Source organism: Mus musculus, chromosome 2 (genome assembly GCF_000001635.26).
Source record: "Mus musculus strain C57BL/6J chromosome 2, GRCm38.p6 C57BL/6J".
NCBI classification, from domain to species: Eukaryota; Metazoa; Chordata; class Mammalia; order Rodentia; family Muridae; genus Mus; species Mus musculus.
The window spans coordinates 74202822-74211143 of record NC_000068.7 but is presented as its reverse complement, the minus strand read 5'-3'; the positions used below and the strand labels follow the sequence as shown (position 1 = coordinate 74211143).

The 8322-nt window shown below is 42.2% G+C and overlaps 1 long non-coding RNA gene across 7 annotated transcripts; it reads right to left on the bottom strand.

Moving 5' to 3' along the window:
- Positions 1-242: 242 nt before the first annotated feature.
- On the bottom strand, positions 243-8063 carry Gm31534. 7 transcript variants are annotated; one of them, XR_374671.3, is made up of 4 exons: positions 4122-5499; positions 3785-3872; positions 3412-3620; positions 243-537 (listed from the first exon to the last, which is right to left on the bottom strand). It is a non-coding gene; the product is annotated as a predicted gene, 31534 (long non-coding RNA). The 7 variants fall into 7 exon arrangements; XR_003953853.1 differs by lacking the exons at positions 243-537; positions 3785-3872 and adding an exon at positions 7896-8063 and having other exon boundaries at positions 3115-3620; positions 4280-4347; XR_374666.4 differs by lacking the exon at positions 243-537 and having other exon boundaries at positions 3115-3620.
- Between the last annotated feature and the right edge of the window lie 259 nt (positions 8064-8322).

Below are 8322 nucleotides of genomic sequence, written 5' to 3'. Positions count from 1 at the left end.
ATTAAGAACAAACAAACAAACAAACAAACAAAAACAGCCAAAGTATTATGGTTTGGAGCTAGCCACTGCAATGTTTACATGTGCGATGACCTAAATGGCAGCAAGGGTTTTCTTCCCACCTGCACATCTGCGCAGCAGACGCTCATGACTCTAGACTGTGAGCATGGTGTTTGTTCAAGGCACATGATGAATATATGTGGAATTATCGCAATAGTCTCTAGTTTTGTTTAATTTTTCTGTCAAAAATAAATAAAAATCTGTGAGATTAGTTTTATTGAAATTTTAGTTTAAAACATTTTATTGAGTGGTGAGTGCCCAGCCCACAACTGTTTGGGTTGGAGGGAAAATGTCAGATTTCTCTTCTGGCAACAGTCTCTTGAAGAGAGACTCTGTTTTCAAGTGAGGTTGGGTGGTGGCCGACAGGTGCGGTGCCACTGGAGGTGCCATCAGCTTTCCATGAGAGGTTGTTTCTCTCTCTTAATGTTAACCACATTTTCCCCTTTGGAGTTACTGAAAGGATCTGGCTCTGGTAGGAGGCTGCAAAGAGAGGGGATTATTGTTTAAATGGGACTCGGTTTGTAGCCTTAAGTCAGAGGAGAGCCATTCTGTTTGCATTCAACATTTCAAAGAAAAGTAACAATGCTCTCAGAGAGGCCCCTCTCTACAAAGCAGCTCATTATTGTAAATGTGGGACATGTTTAGACTGCTAAGGAGAATCATAAAAGTACAGCCTCTACCACAAGCTTCTCCAGCAGTAAACACTGTCCTCAGGCCAGATCCATTTCTGGGCAGCACCAGATCCTGCAGCCCGAGTGGCGAGTGGCGAGCTCACCCGATGAGACCCAAACGGAACAAGAGGCGTTATAGAGAATAAGCGTGCACAGCGCACATTATCTGCAAGGTCTTTTATGTTAAGGAAATCATGACACCTGCCAATCTTTCAAATTCCAAAGGGTAAAGCATGAGGCCCGGTAGGCTGTCATTGAACATGACAGGCTTAATGCCAGGTTTATAACAGAAAAAGGGCAATCTTATTGTGGTTTATTCAGTTTTCTGTTGCTGCTTCAGGAGGAAGTCTCACTGTCTCTCTCCTGCTCTCTCTCTTGCTCTCTCTCTCTCCCTCTCTCTTTCTCTCTTTTTAAAAAGCTAATTTAGAGCATTTGAAATACCAAACGGATTCTTTACATATCTCCTGAGCCCCCCATTCCTCTCCACTACTCCCAGTCTCTCCTTTAGGGAGCAACCCCTAAATCCTTCCAATTTAGCATCTTGGTGAGACCAGACCAGTTTTTTCAGTTGAGTATTTTCTTCTGTTGTGACAGAGATGTTTCCTAACTCCAAACATTTCTGTTTAATTACCGCTCACAGTGTTGCTCTATCTCCATCCGGCCTGCCCCTGGCTTGAGCCCATTGGGCTGAAGAAAGAATTACTCCCTGTGCTGTTCCTTAGCCCTCCATGTGCAGATCTGTAATTGGCTCTGTGTTTTTGACTTTTTGCTAATAAGCAGCTTACTTTCTCTCCCCCTAGACTCAACCCACCACTTTTGTTTCATGAATTTTACAAAGGATTTTAATAGATGCTTTAGGCTATGCAAAATGTTATATGAAGGGAGAGCATTAATGCAACAGCCTTGACACAAAGGACGTGTGAATCTCTGCTTATCATTACAGTCAGGTCTCAAATTTTTCATTAGTTTTGGAGGACAAAAGAAAAAAAAAACCCAGTCCTGCTATATGAAGGAATATTAACCTGTACTGTGTAACCAACTATAATTGCTTAGCATTTTACATTAACTCTCTTCAGACATGGCCTCTCATTATTTTTACACATACATAATAACTGCTTATTACAGCGATATGGTTCATGCCGATACCTAGTGGGTAAGGCTGTGTCAGCACTTCTAATATGAAACCCACGTCCATGGGTTTAAAAGAGCTGTAAAATTTACCTCCAGACCAAAGACTAGCAGTCAACTTTTTACCTGGAAAGGGAATTTTTGTTTAAAGTAAAACAAAACAAAACAAAACAAAATGCTACTTTTAATTAAGAAAAAAAATGTTAGGGTAGTTTAAATTAGGAATTTAAACAAAAAAAAAAGTCAATGAGCATGCTAAAGTCATTATTGACTTTCTAAAGCAAAGAATTATTGAAACTTACCATGACATATGATTCTGATGCTTAAATATAAATAAATGAATGGTAAGTAGCATCAGAATTAAATGTTATATGCATAACAGGCTTTGTTGAAAATTGTTATATCCCTTTAAGAGGCCACTGTATGCAGTTGTGCTAAGAACATAATGCATATTTTCAAGGTGGGTAAGCCATAATTTTTGTTGGGAAATAAATTAAAATGCTTATAAATGTTAAAGTTTGTGAAAAGATATTGATCTAGGGCTTTTAGAATTATTTCAACATTCTCTTTCAGAAAGTCTGAGCGTCTGTTTTTGGTTCAGGGAAGAGTAAGGATTTGGCAGCATGAGATCACCGAGCACTTGAATGGAGGCTTTGGGGAACAGATGGTTGGGCTGATATTGTTTTTTAAAATGAGCAATTGCAAAGGTTTGGTTTTCTTGTAGTACCCAGAATGATATTGATTATATCCACTGACTTTATAAAATGTCCCAGAGTTTTCTCTGTCACAAAGATCTAAGACTATTTTAAAATCATGCTAAAATGATAGGTGAGAGATTCGTAGATACATTTACACTACATGCCCCAGTGTCCTCGGTTCACGTGTCCTGAGATAGAATCCAATTGTCTGTAAAGGACTAAGACGCTACAATAATGGTATGTCACATCTTAGTCACATCTACTAGACAAAGTCACCCCGTGGGTCAATGAGAACTTATGTGGACATTCTTTCTTGGATTGAAAGAAATCTTAGGAAACATAGTTTGGAAAATGATTTCAAGCCAGGTCATTCTACAGTAGAAATCGGGGCTATATCTTTCAGTTCATTATGCTTATGAACAATACATCAAACATTAGAGTAATAAGCAGAGTTTGTGTCCTTAATTTCTATTAACTCTCTAATCTTGACATCTGCTTCTCTCTTTACTTCAAAAGCCAAGGCCAATCTTAGCTCCATTTCTTAGATTGGAAACATTTCCTGATATGCCAAGATTTTTATTTTAAAAGATACTCATTTAAAAGTGCAAGACCACTTAGAACAACACCAGATTTTTTACTACCATGTCTAGAAGTGACAGTTTACAGAGGTGGGAACATGGACTGAAAGTGACTCTCAGCACAAATGCATTAATGTGTCGTGGGGGTAGTGCATAAGGAGTATCTGCCTTGTCCCTAAACTGACGGAGTGAAGGGTTCCTGGCTGACAACGACTCTCCTGTGATGGAAAAAGCTACAACTTGTTAGTACAGTTCCAGTAAACAGCACGCTGGCCTCACATGCTAATTAGCTGTGGCCCAGCTCGCCTGGGCTGCGTGGTGGAACTCTAATCAGAGATGATTGTCATCAGGTATCACAGATGCCTCTCTCGTGGCTCAGCTCAGGCAGGCGCTGGCGCAGCTTAGAGAAGGAAGTGCTAGAAACTGTGCAGAGCCCTGGGTCTCCGGGTGCCTCAGCTGCTGGGTGCAGGCCTGCCTGTCTGTCATTCCTGCCGGTGGAGAGGAAGAAACAGGGTTAGGCAAGAGGGGAATCCTACCTGTCTAGTATTCCAGGCAGTGATGCAATCAGTTTGAAGGGAGAGACTTCAAAATGAAAACCTGCATCTAAGGCTACTTGGGGGGGGGGGGGGGGGAGGGCTTTCTTTTTCCCCACCTGGGATTCTTGAGGATGACAGATGCCCATTCTTTCCAGTTCGTTACATACGCTTGAACTGGATGTCCGAGTGGGTAAAGGAACTGGCCTACAGATTTACAAGCCGTAATCAAGGGTGTGGTAAGAAAAATAAAGCCACCTACCAAGAAGTGTGACTGAGCCCTACCGTGGGAACCTGATAACCCTGTAATCTTCAACCCCACTTCCTGCCAGCTACACCCTCACTTCACCCCATCAACTTGAAGTCCTCCCCCACTCTACTTACCAACCCCCCATACCCCTTTCGCACCCTCCCTTCCCCTAACTCCTACCCGCCACCACGCATGCACATACACACCAGCATCTTGCCCTCCGAAAATGAACTCTTCTCACTGAGGCTACTGGAAAGCCTCTGCTCTGTGAGGAACTTGGCTTTCTCTCAAAATCATCAACAACCTCATCATCATCATCATCGTCGTCGTCCACTCCCAGCTCCTTCTACGCTAGAATGCTCACCTCCATCCACAGGGTCACCGTCACTCTCCTTCCCCAGTTGCTCTGTCTTATGCTCTGAATCCTCCACCCTGTGTGGTCAGGAACAGTGAAGCCTCAAGAGGCTCCCTTGCTAATCATGCCTGGTCCTCAGCCACTGCGTCCCATGCAACCCCAGCCTACGCCATGGCTCCACCCACCAAGCCCACCTCAACAGGTCTCCAGAGCTTACTCTTGAGCTCCGTGTTTCCGTAACGTTTTCATAAAATATTCTATGGGCAAGAACTACCTAATATTCTCCAATCTATGAACCCTAACCCCCCACCCCATCCTGTGCCCCAGCCTCTCTAATTTAGACGCTTCCTGCCCATACAATACTCCAGTGTGCTTGTCCCCAGTGACTTCACTCTCCTCTTTGCTCATCCAAGTCAGAAACCAGAACCTGTCCTTCTCTTCTGATCCCCAGCCTTGGCTCTAGCTTTGTGTCTCCATTACTGCCTTCCTGAAGGTTTCTGTTCTCTCCTCACTGAGCTAATTTTTGTCTCAAAAATCACCCTTCATATTGTAATCGGCTAGCTCTCTCTACAACACAGCACTAATCATGATATTTTTTTTCGAATTTTGTAGGGAAGTTGGTGTGATGTCACAAGCCTATAATCCCCGCATTCCAGAGGCTGAGGCAGGAGAAGGCTTGCCTGGACTACATAGCAATTTCCAGGCCAGATTAGACTACATTATAAGAACTTTTCCCAAACAAAACTAAGCAAAAGATTTCACCAAATCCTAGGGAAGACCTAGCACACATAGATAGCTCTCTTGTATTGGATGCCAGCCTCCTTCCCTGGATCTGCCTCGTCCCTCTTCCTCTGCACCACTGGTCCCAGCTTCACATCACCACCCATGCCCGCTCTGATCACACATAAGTCTGTAGACACACATAGAATGTTCTCCCTTGTTTTATCTAGTCTCGGATCAAGCTCTCCTTTTCTAGAACAATATTCCTGACATTTCAAACAGACGAAAAAAAAAGCTACATCCTTAGTGCTCCCATTAAAAATATTTAACATACATCCTTAATGTATGCTAAACATACATTAAAATTACATTTTAACAAACATATTTAAAAATAATTTTTATGTTTGTATGTTTTGCCTGCAGGTATGTCTGCACACTACGTGCACCCTGGGTACTTTCAGGAACTAGAAGACGTTGCCAGATCCCCTGCAATTAGAATTTCAGATGGTTATGAGTCATTATGTAGGTGCTGGGAATTGTGCCCTGGTCCTCTGGAAGAGCAGCCAATGCTCTTAATGGCTGAGCCTTGTCTCCAGCCCCCATCCTGGCATCATATTTTTATATTTCTGTGGTAAATCTAATTATATAGCCATATATCTCTCTACCACGCTTGATTCAAGACTTTGAAGGCCATATAATGGTCATCTTAGCAGCTTCTCATTTGGCTGAGTGCTTTGCATGATAGACCTGTAAGTTCCTCTCATGTAAATTAGTAAACAAATTCAAGGGTGAGTAAATGAGTCGATGCCATTGAATGAAGTCAGGTAGGAAGATTAACATGAGAGGTCTCTTTAGTTTTCATAAGCTTAGACACTAGGTCAGGACTGAGACAAAAATGGCAGTAATAATGATAGTATCATCATCGTAGTCATCATCGTCATCATCGTCGTCATTATGGTCATTGTCGTCATCGTCATCATGGTCATTGTCGTCGTCATCGTCACCGTCATTGTCATCATTATCATCCCCTTTGGCAAAGACTTGGTTTGGGCCAGGGGGCACCATGATAAGTTTACAAGTATTGACCCATATAAATCTTACAATGTCATATGTCTTACAGATGGAGGGAAGAAAAGAGGCTCAGGGGCCAGCACAGGAGCCCAAGAATCCCTATTGTGTATCAGAGCCACACTGACTGCATTGTGCAATTTAGGCCAAGGTGGAATTGGGGAAGAGAATGAGGAATATCCCTACTGCTTTATGGTTCAGATCAAATGAAGGTATTCACCAAAACTTGATTAGGCTGTCACCTTGGCTAATTATGGTGCCCAACTCTGCTGGGGTGTCTGCGTTTTCATACTCCTCAGCCTTCGGGCTGCCAATAGATTCCTCACCTAGGACCGGTCCCCTAGCAGCATGAGTGAATGGAGCCCTGCACTCACGGGGAAGAGTTGAGTTTGCAGTGGCATTCAGACTGTTGGGATTCTTGCCTGAGAAGTTCAGGAGAAAAAAAATGGGGCCAGAAAACTTGGTTTGCAAATAAATCTTCTCACAAGCCACTTATGTGTGAATGTGATGTTTTCCACCAAATAAATTGAGCAGTTGCACCTCAGGTCATTGTGGCTCTGAGTAGCAGCCTCGACAACGCACAATAAAGAGTGTGTATTGGAGCCAGGGAGGTTGTGGGGGACTTGGTTGAATTAAAACTTCTGAATGCTTGTAAATAATATTGAAGGCTGTTTTCCAGCATTTAATTAGGTGAAATATAAGGGTCTTTTATTTTTAAAACATTTTCTTTTGGAATAAGGAGGAAATACAGTGGAAAATACATGTCTCCAGCTTTGGCTCTGAAAACATAAAGGTCTCTTATGTCTTCCCCTCCATTCACCTTTCCCACGGTGTTTACTAAACTTTTCACGCACTTATTTGAAAGTTACATTAACAATTTTCTGGAATTACAAAGAATACAAAATTACCTAGCAAGGTGACAGACACTGGCTAACTTTAATTTGACCCATCTTGCTGAGCTCATCAAAAACAATGGTCTTAAACCATACCATCTTACAACCGAAATGAGGGCTGAGGTAGACCACTAAAGGCTGTTTTTAATATATTTATTTTAAAGGCTCTTGATTTGAGTGTGGGTTCATAAGTTTAATGAAAGTGCAATCGATTATTTTTACTAGGGAGCCATTTAAAAGAATCGTGGCATGGGATAGAAGGACAAAAGCGAGAGGATCGTGAGGGTGGACAAAGCCAATGGCAGACCTTCGGCCTGGCCTGTGTGAGTGATGAGGTCCCATGTTCAATCCTCAGGAGTGGGGAGTTGGAGAGGAAGAAAGGAAAAGAAGATAATAATAACAAGTAAAAATAATTTAAATTATCAAGCACTACTTCCAGTTTATATATCACTTTACAGAATATCATATGATCACAATGTCCATTGGTTAAGCTTGTAATATGGAAAGTATTTTCTCATGGGTAGACAGAAAGACAGACAGTGTGTGTGTGTATGTGTGTGTGTGTGTGTGTGTAATGTATGTGCAATATATAAGCATATATTCATACATATAGTCACACTTGGACCATATATCGTACATATAAGGTTGACAGATAAGTACAGATAGTGAAAAAATAACTCAAATTCAGCAAAATGCAACAAATATCTTATGACTTACATAGGTCCCCTTAAGCCACAAAGCACTAAACACACACCCGGCATGTGCTTCTTACATAGTAGGTTAGACGAGCAACCAAATTTAAGATTGTACCCAAGCTGCATTTCTGGTCCCAACGCCTGATTTAATAAAAGCAAATCAGCCTTAACTATTAGCTAAGTAAATGAAAGTGTTAATTAAGCTCAGCTCCCTGGCCAGGCATAAAACCCTATAAATCTCAGACATACCTGAGGAATGTGGGCAGGCAACTGTGAATCTGTGTACAAGGGTGGAGTCACAGTCATCGATTTGCCTGGTGTTCAGCCTGGGGACTGTAAGATGGCTAAACTTTCATGTTAAAAGGAGAAAGGAGGAAACGCAAGAAGGAGAAAGAACAGAAGGGAATAAAACCTGAAAGAAGGCATCCAGGGAGAGGGGCTAAATTCTCTTCACTAATTGGCTGCTACACTGGAGGTGAGTGTTAAACAAGGGCAGGGCTTGGAGAGTTGCCAAATTGTTCTCCTGGTTTTAGCCGTTAGATGACTGCCTTCTGTGTGAGAGCATGTGTGTGCATGTGTGTGTATCTGTGTGTGTGTGTGTGTGTCTGTGTGTGTCTGTGTGTCTGTGTGTCTGTGTGTCTGTGTGGTGTGTGTATGTGTGTGGTGTACGTGTATG